The sequence below is a fragment of the Euprymna scolopes genome, chromosome 45 (assembly GCF_053919585.1).
Source record: "Euprymna scolopes isolate OS-2025 chromosome 45, ASM5391958v1, whole genome shotgun sequence".
NCBI classification, from domain to species: Eukaryota; Metazoa; Mollusca; class Cephalopoda; order Sepiida; family Sepiolidae; genus Euprymna; species Euprymna scolopes.
In genome coordinates this window covers 33,912,602-33,931,850 of record NC_136526.1, presented here as the reverse complement: position 1 = coordinate 33,931,850, position 19,249 = coordinate 33,912,602, and the positions used below count along the sequence as shown (strand labels likewise).

Here is a 19,249-nt window from a genome sequence, read left to right as displayed (position 1 = left end):
TATGTAACAAAACGTATGTATTCAAACAAAATATGTTTTCAAAAGATGGGTGTCTTTCTGAGTGCATTTCTTTAAATATATTTGCAGAACATTTTAATAAAACTAATAACTAAAAATTTGTCTTACGTCACTTCCGCTGAATGGTTTTGTAATCAAATAAGTGCCAATCGTAACAAAAGCCAAAAGACTATTAATAATTTTTAACATTTATTTTTTTCAATTTATCATAATATATAACAACATAAATAAAAATGAAATTTAAAATCAAAATAAATGAACATAATCATTTAAATTTTCTGCGAATTTGCTTTTCCGGCCGCCATCTTGAAATGGTGATTTCCATTCGTCATCGTTTCTTTGTTAAAAATAGATTGACAAACAAAAAAAGTAAGTGATACTTGAAAATAGTTAATATTTATTTTTTGTAATTTCATTTGGATTGTTTTTTTTTGTTTTTTTTTGGTGCTTGTACACTATATTGCCGAAATTGGAGACGCCATTTTATTTCACGCACCTGCTCTCTAAATTTAGGGGAGAACATTCTATTAAACCGTGGCCGAAGCATGAAATAAATAACAAAAAATTAAACTTCCGGAAAGAACTATGAAAAAAAGTAAAGAAAGTGAAAGAGAACATATGTCCGTAATTGTTTAATTGGAAATGTTTCGATTTAATTAATGAGAACGGGAAAGTTTTTCATGGAACATTTTTTTTTTTTATTAAAAACAGAAAATGAAAGGACATGTTCATAATGCTTTAAACTGGGCGAGCGCCATTTGAACACTAAAACAAAACCAAAAGATTTACTGTATAAAAATTTATTAAAATATAATTGTAAAAAAAAAACATTTATTGAAAAGTTTGCGTCAAAAAATATAATTTTAATAAAACAATTTTGTAATGAAGCAACATTTATAAAATAGTGCTTTTTGTTTTTTTTTGTTTTTTTTTCGAACAAATAATTTAAAACAGTTTACTTTTTTTTATTTATTTCATGTTTCGGCCATATACTCCCCTAGATTTGGAAAGCAGTTGCGTAAAATAAAATGGTGTCTCCAATTTCGGCAATAAAGTGTAGAAGCACCTGTTTTTTTTAATGCTTTTTTGTACACCATGTTTTTATAGAAATTAGTTTACGTTACATGATAGCATATAAACGAGTGTCTTTAAAACGATTTTTTTTATATTAACATGTTTGGTTATTGCGTACTTTAACATAATCTCAAAATACGTGAAGAACGACCAAAAAAAAAAAAAACAGCAAAAACAAAACAAAAACAGACTGTTTGCAGACGTTATGATTCCCTTAAAATACCACTTAAAAACTGGGTTAGTTAAAATATTTCAGTGTGAATAGAATTTATAAAATAAAAATATGTGGAAAAAGAGGTGAGACCTAAAAAAACAAACAAAAAAGAACAGAAACTTTGGTGCTATGTTTTAAATAGTATTTTCAAGTTTATTTAAAGTTTTATGATATCTGTTTTATTAAATTGTAAGATTAAAGTACAGGATAGGTACAAAACACCCACCCTTCTCCATGTTAAGAATGGCTTTCTGCATAACGTTATTATTATTTCAGCACGGATCAATAAGTACACTAGTACCGAAAATTTAGCCAGCGTCTTGTTCCACATTTTGATCTTCATAAATAAATGAATTAAGCTTCAGAATTGCCAAAAATATTGAAGAAATGGAGTCCCAGGAGCATGCGTGTATGCATTGAATTTTCGTCATCATGACGAGGAGAGGACATCGATTTGGTTGGAAAAACTTGTTACCATGTTCCCTTTATTGTGAACTTATTCTCCCTTTCCCTACGAACTATTCGGAGTGGGCTGTACAACAGCGACTACTGCTTCTCTCATCTCATAGGTATTTTTCATCACGGTCCTGGCCCGGTATACCAGGTCATTAAGGGAAAACAAAGCCATGCTTGAACTAGCTTGTCAGAGTTCATTTGCTCTGGTTGGGAGCCCTGCGAGAAAATTGTATGCGAAGGCCCGCTCAGGCAGCCCATGAAACAACACTGTCACTTAATCACCTCGGCCAGATATACATTGACAGTTTTGGCTGAATGTAAGGTTCTTGCCTCAAATTGCTCCCAAGCAGTGGAAGGGTTTATAGTAAATGCTTTGTATAGTGCTGCCTAGATCCTTTCATAATACTGTTTTCACACCCTTATAAACAATCACATAGTCTTGTTTCAAATTCACTTTCTTCACAGTTGAAAGATATATCTATTTTACTCTACATACTATAAAATACTATAAAAGATATGTCTATTTTACTCTACGTACTATAAAATACTATAAAAGATATGTCTACTCTACCTACTATAAAATACTATAAAAGTTATGTCTCTAGAACTCTACATACTATAACATACGATACAAAATATGTCTACTCAACATACTATGCAATATTATTAAAGATATGTCTATTTTACTCTACATCTTATAAAATACATGTCTATTTTACTCTACCTACTATAAAATATTACAAAATATATGTCTATTTTACTCTACATACTATAAAAGATATGTTTACTCTACAAACTATTAAATACTATAAAAGATATGTCTGTTTTACTCTACATACTATGAAATACTATAAAGATATGGCTACTCAACATAATACGAAATACTATAAAAGATATGTCTGTTTGACTCTACATACTATAAAATACTATAAAAGATATGTCTACTCTACATACTATAAAATACTACAAAAGATATGTCTATTTTACTCTACATACTATAAAATACTATAAAAGATATACCTATTTTACTTTAAATACTATGAAATACTATAAAAGACATGTCTATTTTACTCTACATACAATAAAACACTCCAAAAGATATGTCTACTCTCCATACTATAAAATACTATACAAGATATGTCTATTTTACTCTGCATTCTATAAAATACTTTAAAAGATATGTCTACTCTACATACTATACAATACTATAAAATATATGTCTAATTTACTCTACCTACTTTGATTACTATAAAGATATGTCTATTTTACTCTACATACAATAAAATATTATAAAATACGTGTCCATTTTACTCTACATACTATAAAATTCTTTAAAAGACATGTCTATTTTACTCTACATACTATAAAATACTAAAAAAATATGTCTTTTTTACTCTACATACTATCCAATACAAAAAAAGATATGTCTATTTTACTCTACATACTATAAAATATTATAAGATATATGTTTATTTTACTCTACATACTATAAAATATTATAAAAAACATGTCTATTTTACTCTACATACTATAAAGTTCTTTAGAAGACATGTCTATTTTACTCTACATGCTATAAAATACTAAAAAAATATGTCTATTTTACTCTACATACTATAGAATACTACAAAAGATATGTCAATTTTACTCTACATACTATAAAATACTATAAGATATATGTCTATTTTACTCTACATCTTATAAAATATTATAAAATACATGTCTATTTTACCCTACATACTATAAAGTACTATAAATGATATGTCTATTTTACTCTAAATACTATAAAATACTGTAAAAGTCATGTCTATTTTACGCTACATACTATAAAATACTACAAAAGATATGTCTATATTACTCTACATACTACAAAATATTATAAAAGATATGTTTATTTTACTCTACATACTATAAAATATAAAAGACATATTTATTTTTGTCTACTGATTATAAAATACTATAAAAGACATGTCTATTTTACTCTACATACTATAAAATTCTACAAAAGATACGTCAATTTTACTCTACATAATATAACATACTACAAAAGGTATGTCTATTTTACTCTACATACTATAAAATATTATGAAAGATATGTCTATTTTACAATACATACTATAAAATATGTTTAGAAATATATCTATTTTACTCTACATACTATAAAATATTTTAAATACATGTTCATTTTACTCTACAAACGATAAAATACTATAAAAGACATGTCTATTTTACTTTACATACTATAAGATATTACAACATATATGTCTATTTTCCTCTACATACTGTGGAATACTATAAAAATTCTGTATATTTTACTCTACATACTATAAAATACTATAAAATATATTTCTATTTTACTCTACATACTATAACATATGATAAAATACATGTCTATTTTACTCTACTACTATAACATATTATAAAAGATATGTCTATTTTAACCTACGTACTTTAAAATATTATTAAAGATTCGTCTATTTTACTCTACATACTATAAAATAATTTATTATACATGTCTATTTTACTCTACAAACAATAAAATACTATAAAAGATATCTTTATTTTACTCTATATACTATAAAATACTATAAATGTTTATAGTACTCTACCTACTATAAAATAATTGTCTATTTTACTCTACATACTATAAAATACTATACTCTCCATACTATAAAATACTACTCTCCAAACTATAAAATACTATAAAAGATATGTCTGTTCTACTCTACATCCTATCAAATACTACAAAAAATATTTATATTTTACTCTACATACCACAAAATATAATAAAAGATATGCCTATTTTACTCTGCATACTATAAAATACTATAAAATATATTTTTTTTACTCTACGTACTATAAAGTATTATAAAAGATGTGTCTATTTTACTCTACATACTATAAAATACTACAAAAGATGTGTCTATTTTACTCTACATACTATAAATAATTAAAAAATACATGCCTATTTTTCTACACATACTATAAAATACATGTATATTTTTCTCTACATACTATAAAATACTATAAAAAGATATTTCTATTTTACTCTACATACTATAAAATGCGTTAAAAGATATGTCTGTTTACTCTACATACTATAAAATACTACACAAGATAATTCTATTTTACTCTACATACTACAAAGTATTATAAAGGATATGCCTTTTTATTCTACATACTATAAAATACATGTTTATTTTACTCTACATACTATAAAATGTTACAACATATATGTCTATTTAACTCTACATACTATAAAATATTACAAAAGATATCTGTATTTTACTCTACATACTAAAAATATTATGAAAGATATTTCTATTTTACTCTACATACTATTAAATTCTGTAAAAATATATTTTTTTACTCTACATACTATAAAATATTATAAAATACATGTCTATTTTACTCTACATACTATAAAATGTTATAAAATTTTTGCCTATTTTAACCTACATACTATAAAATATTATAAAAGATATGTCTATTTTACTCTACATACTATAAAATACTGTAAAAGAGTTTCCTATTTTACTCTACCTACTATAAAATAGTATAAAATAAGTCTCTATTTTTCTCTAGATACTATAAATAATTAAAAAATACTTGCCGATTTTTCTCAACATACTATAAAATACATGTATATTTTTCTCTACATATTATAAAATACTATAAAAAATATTTCTATTTTACTCTACATACAACAAAATATTATAAAGGATATGCCTTTTTTATTCTACATACTATAAAATACTATAAAATACATGTCTATTTTACTCTACATGCTATAAAATATTACAAAAGATATCCGTATTTTACTGTACATACTACAAATATTATGAAAGATATGTCTATTTTACTCTACGTACTATAAAATTCTATAAAAGATATGTCCATTTTACTCTACATACTATAAAATATTATAAAAGAAATGTCTTTTTTACTCATCATACTATAAAATACTATAAATGTCTATTTTACTCTACATACTAGAAAATATTATAAATTCTATGTCTTTTTTACTCATCTTAATATAAAATACTATAAAAGATATGTGTATTTTACTCTACAGTCTATAAAATATTATAAAAGATGTTCCTATTTACTCTACCTACTATAAAATATTGTAAAAGATGTGTCTATTTTACTCTACATACTATAAATAATTAAAAAATACCTGCCGATTTTTCTCAACATACTATAAAATACATGTATATTTTTCTCTACATACTATAAAATACTATAAAAAGATATTTCTATTTTACTCTACATACGATAAAATGCTATAAAAAATTTTTCTATTTTACTCTACATACTATAAAATACTATATAAGATAATTCTATTTTACTCTACATACTACAAAATATTATAAAGGATATGCCTTTTTTATTCTACATACTATAAAATACTATAAAATACATGTTTATTTTACTCTACATACGATAAAATGTTACAACATATATGTCTATTTTACTCTACATACTATAAAATATTACAAAAGATATCCCTATTTTACTTTACATACTACAAATATTATGAAAGATATGTCTATTTTACTCTACATACTATAAAATTCTATAAAAGATATGTCCATTTTACTCTACATACTGTAAAATATTATAAAAGAAATGTCTATTTTACTCTACATACTATAAAATACTATAAAAGATGTTCCCATTTTACTCTACCTACTATAAAATAGTATAACAGATGTGTCTATTTTACTCTACATACTATAAATAATTCAAAAATACATGCCGATTTTTCTCAACATACTATAAAATACATGTATATTTTTCTCTACATACTATAAAATACTATTAAAAAATATTTCTATTCTACTCTACATACTATAAAATGCTATAAAAGATGTGTCTGTTTACTCTACATACTATAAAATACTACACAAGATAATTCTATTTTACTCTACATCCTTCAAAGTATTATAAAGGATATGCCTTTTTTATTCTACATCCTATAAAATACTATAAAATACAAGTCTATTTTACTCTACATACTATAAAATGTTACAACATATATGTCTATTTTACTCTACATACTATAAAATACTATAAAAGATATTTCTATTTTAATCTACATACGATAAAATGTTACAACATATATGTCTATTTAACTCTACATACTATAAAATATTACAAAAGATATCCGTATTTTACTCTACATACTACAAATATTATGAAAGATATGTCTATTTTACTCTACGTACTATAAAAGTCTATAAAAGATATGTCGATTTTACTCTACATACTATAAAATATTATAAAAGATATGTCCATTTGTCTCTACATACTATAAAATATTATAAAAGAAATGTCTATTTTACTCTACATACTAGAAAATATTATAAATTCTATGTCTTTTTTACTCATCTTAATATAAAATACTATAAAAGATATGTGTATTTTACTCTACAGTCTATAAAATATTATAAAAGGTATGTCTATTTTAACCTACATACTATAAAATACTATAAAAGATATGTTTATTTTACTCTACATACAATAAAATACTATAAATGATGTTCCTATTTTACTCTACCTACTATAAAATATTATAAAAGATGTGTCTATTTTACTCTACATACTATAAATAATTAAAAAAATACATGCCGATTTTTCTCAACATACTATAAAATACATGTCTATTTTACTCTACATACAATAAAATACTATAAAAGATATGTCTATTTTACTCTACATACTATAAAATACTATAAAAGATATGTCAATTGTACTGTACATACTATAAAATATTATAAAATACGTGTGCATTTTACTCTACATACTACAAAATTCTTTAATAGACATGTCTATTTTACTCTAAATACTATAAAAGATATGTCTATTTTCTCTCCATACTATAAAATTCTAAAAACATATGTCTTTTTTACTGTACATACTATCAAATACTAAAAAAGATACGTCTATGTTACTCTACATACTATAAAATACTACAAAAGATAGGTTTATTTTACTCTATACTATAAAATACTATAAGATATATGTCTATTTTAGTCTACATACTATAAAGTACTATAAATAATATGTCTATTTTACTCTATATACTATAAAATACTATAAAAGACATGTCTATTTTACGCTACGTACTATAAAATACTACACATGATATGTCTATATTACTCTACATACTTCAAAATATTATAAAAGATATTTCTTTTTTACTCTACATACTATAAAATATTATAAAAAACATATCTTTTTTACTCTACTGACTATAAAATACTATAAAAGGACATGTCTATCTTACTGTACATACTATAAAATACTACAAAAGATACGTCAATATTACTCTACTGACTATAAAATACTATAAAAGACATGTCTATTTTACTCTACATACTATAAAATTCTACAAAAGATACGTCAATTTTACTCTACATAATATAACATACTACAAAATGTATGTCTTTTTTACTCTACATACTATAAAATATTATGAAAGATATGTCTATTTTACAATACATACTATAAAATATGTTTAGAAATATATCTATTTTACTCTACATACTATAAAATATTTTAAATACATGTTCATTTTACGCTACAAACGATAAAATACTATAAAAGACATGTCTATTTTACTCTACATACTATAAAATATTACAACATATATGTCTATTTTCCACCACATACTGTGGAATACTATAAAAAGTCTGCCTATTTTACTCTACATACTATAAAATACATTTCTATGTTAATCTACATACGATAAAATGTTACAACATATATGTCTATTTAACTCAACATACTATAAAATATTACAAAAGATATCCGTATTTTACTCTACATACTACAAATAATTTGAAAGATATGTCTATTTTACTCTACATACTATAAAATATTATAAAAGAAATGTCTATTTTACTCTACATACTATATAATATTATAAATTCTATGTCTTTTTTACTCATCATACTATAAAATACTATAAAAGATATGTGTATTTTACTCTACAATCTATAACATATTATAAAAGGTATGTCTTTTTTAACCTACATACTATAAAATATTATAAACGATATGTCTATTTTACCCTACATACAATAAAATACTATAAAAGATGTTTTTATTTTACTCTACCTACTATAAAATATTATAAAAGATGTGTCTATTTTACTCTACATATTATAAATAATTAAAAAATACATGCCGATGTTTCTCAACATAGTATAAAATACATGTCTATTTTACACTACATACTATAAAATACTATAAAAGCTATGTCTATTTTACTCTACATACTATAAAACACTATAAAAGACATGTCTATTTTACTCTACAAACTATAAAATTCTATAAAAGATATGTCTATTTTACTGTACATACTAAAAAATATTATAAAATATATTTCTATTTTACTCTACATACAATAAAATATTATAAAATACGTGTCCATTTTACTCTACATACTACAAAATTCTTTAAAAGACATGTCTATTTTACTCCACATACTATAAAATACTACAAATATATGTCTGTTTTACTGTACATACTATCAAATACTAAAAAAGATACGTCTATGTTACTCTACATACTATAAAATACTACAAAAGATAGGTCTATTTTACTCTATACTATAAAATACTATAAGATATATATCTATTTTACTCTACATACTATAAAATATTATAAAATACATGTCTATTTTACTCTACATACTATAAAGTTCTATAAATGATATGTTTTTTTACTCTATATACTATAAAATACTATAAAAGACATGTCTATGTTACGCTACATTCTATAAAATACTACAAATGAAGTGTCTATATTACTCTACATACTTCAAAATATTATAAAAGATATGTCTATTTTACTCTACATACTATAAAATTTTATAAAAGACATATCTATTTTACTCTACTGACTATAAAATACTATAAAAGACATGTCTATTTTACTCTACATACTATAAAATACTACAAAAGATACGTCAATTTTACTCTACATAATATAAAATACTACAAAATGTATGTCTATTTTACTCTACATACTATAAAATTCTACAAAAGATACGTCAATTTTACTCTACATAATATAACATACTACAAAATGTATGTCTATTTTACTCTACATACTATAAAATATTTTAAATACATGTTCATTTTACTCTACAAACGATTAAATACTATAAAAGACATGTCTATTTTACTCTACATACTATAAAATATTATAAAAGATATGTCCATTTTACTCTACATACTGTAAAATATTATAAAAGAAATGTCTATTTTACTCTACATACTAGAAAATATTATAAATTCTATGTCTTTTTTACTCATCATACTATAAAATATTATAAAATAACTGTCTATTTTACTGTACATACTATAAAATACTACAAAAGATAGGTCTATTTGACTCTATACTATAAAATACTATAAGATATATGTCTATTTTACTCTACATACTATAAAATATTATAAAATACGTGGTCATTTTACTCTACATACTATAAAAATCTTTAAAAGACGTCTATTTTATTCTACATACTATAAAATACATGTCTGTTTTACTCTACATACTATAAAATACTATAAAAGATATATCTACTCTACATACTATAAAATATTATAAAAAGATACGTCTTCTCTACAGACTATAAAATACTATAAAACGTATGTTTATTTTACTCTACATACTATTAAATACTATAAAAGATATGTCTATTTTACTCTACATACTATAAAATACTATAAAATTAAAATTTTTTATGTGTTTAAGCAAATACCCAAATCAGGTAAAAAAAGGCTAAATATTGTTTTGTCTACATTTTTTTTTAGTTTTTTCAGTTGCTTAAAAACCTGGTGAAATCATTTGTTTATGGGAATATTACTTATGTTAGAATTTTTAAGATGAATTTGTTGTCATATTAGAAGTTATACTTAACAAAAACCTCATAAAGATGACCGGAAAAGAATAGGTAAGTTGAAAATCAGCTGTAAGTCCGATTGTTTTTTTCATTAAAATATAGTTTTATTTTTTTTTAAATTTGGAGCTCATATATACAAATGAAGAATGTGATATATTTTAACTTAATTACATTAATGTTTTATCAATTTAATTTTAGGATTGTTTTAAGGTCTCAATTGCTATTTCTAAATTATGAAGTTATGTTGAATAACAGTAAAAAATATTCTTTTTTATGGTTTATTTTATGTTGAAATGATATTGCGTTATGTTTGCAAACTAGTTTATGGAAATGGATGGTAAGTATAGCCGCTGAAGTTCTAAGAAAAAACCAACTTGCCTGATGATAAGTTTTGTGTTTATCATTCTCACCATAAATAATATGAAATGATAAAACATAAATAATATTAAAATGATAAAAGTTTTGCCTAAAGAATCAACTTTATTTAAAAACTTTTATTGAAAAAATCAATTTTGCTAACTTAATTCTGTAGTAGAGCTGACATCTATTCAATGTAACTACCTTTACCCTTAATCACTGCCTCATACAGGTCCGGAATTGGGAGCATGTCTTTTCCACAAATGCTCGTGGGAGCTTGGCGAATACTTAGCAGATGGCAGCAACCAGGCTGCTTTTGGTATTGTGGGATGTTATGTATGTGAGGTCTCAATGTATGACCCAATAAAGTAGTCAAGCAGGTTTAGGTTGGGAGAAATGGATATTCAGTGAGAGAAGGGTACAGCATTATAGCACACCTTCTGAAGCTCAATCTGGGTCTCTTTGGATTTGTGTGCTGGTGCTGAGTCCTGTTGCCACACTCAAGGTCTGCCAGCAGCCACCTGATTGTACCACAGGATCACCACACTCTTCAGCACATCTAAGTACACTTTGGTGTTGCCTTTCATGCCGATGTGAGGTTGTATGTTGCCTTTACTTGAAACCACAGCAAAAACCATAACTGTGGCCGGAAACTTCATTGTTGTCATCCTGGGCATTTCTTAATTATGTGTGGCAAATGCAGTTTGAGGGCGCTTGCTATGGTCCTTTTGTCATAACTTGGATAGGTGGAGAGCATGAGTTGTACAGCAGTGCATCTCTGATCTGGGTTGTTGAACATTGTGTAACTTTCATACATGATAGAAGACATCTATTGCTTTTGAGTTTTGTACATAAGTGGTCAACTAGTATATGGTCTATGGAATCATGCCTTCTTTTCTATAGCGAATATTTTATCATTCCACTCCATACATATTGATGAAAACCTGGAATTTTATTAAATTTAATGATTGATCTATGCAAATAATCTTTGTTTGGACAAAAACAAAGGATTCCAAAATAATTACAATATGATTTTTAAACGCTCCAAATATCCTGACAGAGTACTACAATAACAATGCACTCAACAAAACCTTGTGAAAGACACGAGTCTGCACTTTTTGTTTTAACTATCATGGAGCCATAAGAAAACTCAACATCGCCTGGAATTGCAATGGACTACAAAATTTAAGTTTTCCTCTTTTCCTAAACAAGGAGTTTTATATTGCAATAGAGAACATTTTCCAGATTAAACTCACAAACTAAAACTGGAATGGTAATGAACTAAACTCACTAAATTTGATTTTAAAATAAATTAAAACATAATTTTATGAATACATTTTAAACAATGAACAATCATAATACCTTACGTCTTTTATTGTGTTGAACTAAAATTATTTGATTTTAATTCTACAGATTAATCCATAAAATCTAAACTGTATATATTTATAGTAAACTTTTTCCATGACAGCTTTGTGGCCTTTAAAAAAAAAAACTAGTTAATGTTCAAAACGTTTTTGAATAACAGCTAACTATTTCTATTTGTTAAAGTGTTTAGTGTTCATTATTTCTTTCATGATTATTTTGTGTAGGATTATATGTATTGCAGATTTCTGTAAGATCAATTCATTTGAACACCATAAATTTTATCGAATGTTCAGCTCAGAAATTAATATTGTTCATAGTATTTTTTTAAATACAAAGATGTAATCATGAAAATCATTCTAAGATAAAGTAAAATATATTCTTAAAAGACTTCAAGTTTAATAGAAACAACATAGGAATATTAACGGTGCACGAGAATATTTCCATATATTTTATGCATTGATTTCAATTTAAGCATTTCCTTTAAAATTATATAACAATTATAAAATATATTTCAGTAGATATTACCTTCAACCTTCTTTAAGGGCATCTTGTTGAACTTAGGAATCTGTACTGAATTTTGAAGAAAACCCTTTATCTAATCGATGGGGTACCATTCTCTCATTCTGTCAGCAACGAGAAGGAAAGGATTAAACTATTAAATATTCCAAAAAGTTTACGAAAACCTAAAAGACAAGAAAAACGGCGAAATATTTGATAAAAATTTATGATAAAATATTATTCCATTTGTTAATTCAAAAATCATCAGCTTACTTTATTATTGCAAGTAAAATACTAAATTAATATAGATTCAATGATTTTATGTGTGCATAAGAAAATGAACATATATTTACATTGTAAGTGAAACGTTGAAATAGTGCAGAAGATTTTCAGTTTCAAAAATATATTTGACATTTAATGAGTGAAATGAGACGATGCAGATTATAGTGTAGTTTCGATATTTACTGAGTCAAATTTTTAATACACTGTTTAATAATATAAAAATATCAGTTTGCATATGAGGGGAGTGGCTCAGTTAAGAAGACAAACTGACAGGGGCAGAAAATCGGGTGTTCGGCAGCTGAGAGAAAACATTGAAGTTAAGAATTGGTATGAATTACAGCATCAGTAAAAAGGAGTGTTGCCAATTTTTATTTAGATTACAGGCTATTTTGGTGAGAATGTAAAGTTTGGAAACAACGTCAGTGTTCAAGAGTAAAGAGAGACAATTAAGTTGGCGACATGTTATGAAGGCTTGTTAATTATGGTTTGAGTATTGGGCTTTTTGAAAATTGGAAGTGACATATAGGGATAGTTGTGTCTGGTCATGTATGGAGGGCTAGAGATGTAAGTACCAATCAAGGTATGGGACTGCGATATGAAATGATGTTTTATGATCATGAGGGCATGCAGTTTAAATATATAAAAGAATCAATTTTTATATGAGATGAGTGGTTGCGCTAAGGAGGACAAATTCAGGAAAAAAATAGCCGAGTATTTCAGAGCTGAGAAAACACATCAAAGTTAAGCATCAGTTATGCTGCAAATTTTCAATTAGTTTGCATAATATGTTTTTTCGGAAATGGAGAACGCTTGAATCTTTTATAAAAGGAAAAGTCATTTTATTTTTGCCACTTTTATTTATGTAATCCTTAACTAGTGCAAAGTTCCAACATTATTAATGAAATGTAGTGTTTTAAATATATTAGACTTTTATGCAATTTTTGTGGTTTCCTTCATATACTACATGTGTAAGAACTTTCTTTGATTTGGAAGTGTATTCTATGTATTTTTTCCAATTTATATTAAATATGATTGTAAATCCGAGAAATCTGAATTATCATTCAAGTCTGCTGCCATTTGCAATACTAATGGCTAGTTGGAAAGCTTTTTTACAAGTTTTAAAGGAAAGCTTACTTTTAATAGCAATAATCTTATCAGCTATTTCAGGTGTTATTCACCAACAAAATGAACATTATTCTCTAAGGAAATAAACTACATTTTTTGTTTATTTTTTAACTCAGCAACGCAATTTTAAATTTCCTAATATTCAAGATTGTTGTATGTAATAAGTAAATCTTTTTTCATCTAAATATAAAATCTTAAAAACTGCAGTGTTTAATAATGATATAAAATAATTAAATCGTCACTGTTTATTCCATGATCTATAATCATGATCTATCAAGGTTTTTTATATTTAAAGAAAATTGGAAAAACTAGCAGAATTTTGTATTTTTATCAATCTTTATATTCTCTTTCTAAAAAGTTGTGAATGTGTTTAAAGTTTCATTTTTATTAGTACATTTTTAATTACTAAATATTTGATTATTCTACATATTTTTAATTACCGAATATTATTCTTAGGTGTGACCATATGCCAAGAAAGAATATTTCAGTTCTTGATTTGGTTTTGTTTTATGGCATAATATTTATTTGTGCAAAATGTTGGTGATTTTAGGATATTCTTCAATTTCTGAGCATCTTCCAACATTTATACATTAAATTATTGAACCACGAATATTGGAAAAGAACTGTCTGATTTATTACATGTATTGAAAAATATTAGTCGAAAAGTTTTGCAAAAATCAGAATTTTTTTTCACATAGGCGTCACCACTTATCAAGGCCGATAGGCCACTCAAGGATAAGGGTTAAAGAGTGTACAGTAGTCAAAAGGACAATATAGTAATCGATAGTAATGGAAGTTCAGTAAATTTGTTAACTTAAGTGGAACGGCTCATCAGAAACTTGTTCACATTGGACTTGAAGACAACAATATTATAGACAGCTGGAAAGCAGGAAAACGGAAGACAATTCCACAGGCGTGCAGTTCTAAGAAAGAAGCTTTTAGGTTTAGGCACAGATAAAGAGTAGGGAGAATTATTTATAGTGTTTTCAGATAGTCGAGTGTTTCTTGTGAAAGATTGGCGAGGGGGACCATAGATTGAAGCTCAGTCGAATACTTTCCATGAAAAGTGTTCGACTGAGCTTTATTAAATGTTTTATGAAAAATTTATTTTGTAAATTAAAAAATTGCATAAATTATTAAACACCAAAACGACTCATTAATGAAAGTTTTGTGGATATTTATTTTAATATTATTTACTTTAATATTATTTATAAAAAAGTATTCATTTTATTAAATGATTTAAACAAAATTCTAAACTATATTTTGATATAATTAACAAGATATTTGGGGACTTAAAAAAATTGTACATGATTATTTAGATTTTGCCTTTAACTAAATGCAGAAGCCTATTTCTAATTGATCAGTGAATTGAAAGAATCAAATCAAATTTTCCATTTAGTCAATTTATTAATTTATCCAAAAAATTTTTTTTAATGTATGTTTTTTTAATCTTGCAGAATATCCAGCACTCAATATGAAGGAAAACAAATACAAAATCGGAAAACAATGGAATATATGAAAATATATTGGGAAAACATTTTTCTGACAATTGTGTATGTAATTTTCGTATTCTTAGGGTTGTTAAATTAAACACTGGTTGGAAAACTGCCGCAAAAGATTCTGACTAATGCAAGTTTTAATGCACATGACTAATGCACTAATTGCCTTTTTAATAAATGCAGTAGTTCAGGCATCAAAATAATACAAAAGAAATACACCTATGATTAGAACAGAAATGCAGTCTTAATGTCAGGCTTCAAAAATGGTTGACTGAGTTGGTAGAGTTGAACATTAAAATATACTTTAAATGAATTATACTCACCAGAACTCTAAGAACCATATAGATTATATTATTTCTGTGATGTTTAAATATTATATTGTGAGATGTATAAACAGTTATTGAATCACATGTTACGTTTTCATTGCTCTTGATGTTAAGTCCATGGATCAAATAGTGATCTGGCACGAAGAGGGTCATACAATTTTCATATATGTATATATATATAATTTCACATACAATTCTCATATATGTATATATATATATAATTTCACATACAATTCTCATATATGTATATATATAATTTCACATACAATTCTCACATATGTATATATATATATAATTTCACATACAATTCTCATATATGTATATATATATATAATTTCACATACAATTCTCATAAATGTATATATATAATTTCACATACAATTCTCACATATGTATATATATATATAATTTCACATACAATTTTCATATATGTATATATATAATTTCACATACAATTCTCATATATGTATATGTATAATTTCACATACATAAAAACAGAAGAAAAAGTCAGTTTCTTAATTAAGCCCGTTTATTTCTAAAAAGCGCAAGAGCAAAAGTATAGAGAAAAAAACTTTACTAAAAATTTCAAATATTTTGACTGCAAGAATGAACACTAAATCGGATATCAGAAACAAACAGTGTTCTTGCAAAGTATGCGGTTCTTCATTTACAAATAAACGAGATATCCTGAAACATATGCAAAAACATACTGGGGAGAAACCATATTCCTGTGGAGTATGTTGCTCTTCTTTTACAAGGAAACCAAACTTAGTCATTCATATGCGATCACATACTGGAGAGAAACCATATTCTTGTGGTGTATGTGATTCGTCTTTTACACTGAAAAGAAGCTTGGTAATTCATATGCGAACACATACCGGAGAGAAACCATATTCTTGTGACGCATGTGACTCTTCTTTTACCAACAAACCTGATATGGTTAGACATATGCGAACTCATACTGGAGAGAAACCATATTCTTGTGAAATATGTGGCTCTTCTTTTACAAGGAAAGAACAGCTGTTGCAACATATACGATCCCATACTGGAGAGAAGCCATATTCTTGTGGAATGTGTGGCTCTTCTTTTACAAGAAAAAACACGATGTTACAACATATGCGATCCCATACTGGAGAGAAACCATACTCTTGTGAAATATGTGGCTCTTCTTTTACAAGAAAACACAGTATGTTACAGCATATGCGATCCCATACTGGAGAGCAACCATAGACTTGTGAAGTGTGTGGCTCTTCTGTTACAAGAAAAGAACTCATGTCACACATAGGCAAATGCACACTAAAAGGAAGACATTTTTGTTAAGTATTTTTGATTTATTTTTCCAAGGAAATCCGATAATGATGCATGCGAACACATTGTAAAAAAATCATAATCGAACAAATGCTGCATAAGAACTGTCAAACAAATCTAATATGTGTTTGCTTTGCTTCATGCATTCAAAAATAATTTTCAGTGTGTGTTTTACGTATATGTGAATATATATTACTGTGATATGTTTGTTTACAAATATGTTTGCTTTTTACAGAAATAAAATTGAATAAATTTTGTGAAATATATGTGGCGTTCATTTTGCAAAGAAATCCAATATGTAACAACTAAACAAAATTGCACTAGCTATATTTATTTATTCACATTGAGTGTGAATATGGTGAAGCTCATATAAAAGGCTACTGGATTGAAATCCAAATGTAATTGTAAAATCAAAATGTAATGGTAAAATTGCTTTTGAAATAAAACTCATGCTAGAATAAACACTATTTTATTTTATTATGTATATGTTATTGTCAAAGAAAAAGTAAGACCCCACCTTTCCTCCGCTAGTGTGTGGAAGACTTTTGAGCATAGTCGAGAACTCGCTTTATCCCCCTGATCAGGGTTATGAAAAGCAGGTGACTGATGGATTACGAAAGTAAACAGAAACAATTCTGTTCATGGTTTTGTATTCCATTGCGCCGAGCAGAAGATAGCTCTGGGTACAATGGTCAAGACAATTGTCGAGTATGGGCACTGCTTTAACAGAAAAAATGGTAGCCTATTGTCTGTGCAAAGAAAGCTATGACAATACATCAAACTCATTATTCATGAAACAATGCGAATAGAGTCATGAATCAGAACACCTTACTGGGTAAGGATTACCATGATAGACAAGTTGTATCTGATCTTACACAAACTGCTCTCTGACAACCAGCAAAGAATAACCCAAAGAAGATAGAAATATGGAATGTAAGAAGCACCAGATCAGCAAATTTGAAAATATTAAAAGTGTAATGAAGAGAATGGAGATTGAAATCTTAGGACTTGCAGAGGTGAGATGAAGCCGGAGATTTTACATTAGATGGTTATAAAATGCTCTACTTTAGTCGTGAACAACATCAAAGAAGCGTCAGCATAATAATCTCCCCCAACATGGTAAAGACACTTAAAAGCTACTGGCCAATATCAGACCGAATCATGGCAGTGACTCTCAGTGCCAAACCTTTTGACATCAGCATCCTACAGATATATACTCCATCAACTTATGATGATCTAAAAATAGAAACATTCTAGGAAAAACTGAAGTAAATTCTGAAGCAACTGAAATAATCTGATGTTAAGATTATAATGGGTGATTTTGATGCCAACCCCGAAGGAAATAGAATTGAAAACACTTGAAATTAACAAAAGGGGAGAAAGATTGGTGTATGGAATGGAATGAATTGGAAGCCATGTTTAGTTTCAGAACATTTTCTGATGTTTAGTTGTTCTATACAAGTCCTGGAGGTGATTGGTTCTTAGTAGACAGTTGTTTTGTTCGGGTTCCTCACTTTATAATTTTTTAAACCACAGAGCAAAGAATTCTTGTGTTGAGACGAAAACAAACATACAAGGTTGATAAAAAGAACGTTTGATTTTTATAGAGCAATTCTGGTTTCTGATTGGTTGGTAGCAGACCGTGAATTTATTCTCGAGCACTCAACACGTTCTCGTTTCTGAAATGGTGTGAACAACCTGGGAATCCATCTGGCAGACACCTTATGCATATGCAAATGGTCAAGAATGATAGTTTCCACAGACCCTGTACTAATCTTGACATCTTGGGCTATGTGGCGAATAGTAATGCGCC

The 19,249-nt window shown here is 26.5% G+C and overlaps 1 long non-coding RNA gene across 1 annotated transcript; it reads left to right on the top strand.

Moving 5' to 3' along the window:
* Positions 1-323: 323 nt before the first annotated feature.
* On the top strand, positions 324-17,947 carry LOC145269406 (uncharacterized). Its single transcript, XR_013865032.1, has 3 exons — positions 324-387; positions 10,588-10,727; positions 15,761-17,947. It is a non-coding gene; the product is annotated as an uncharacterized LOC145269406 (long non-coding RNA).
* Positions 17,948-19,249: the final 1,302 nt, after the last annotated feature.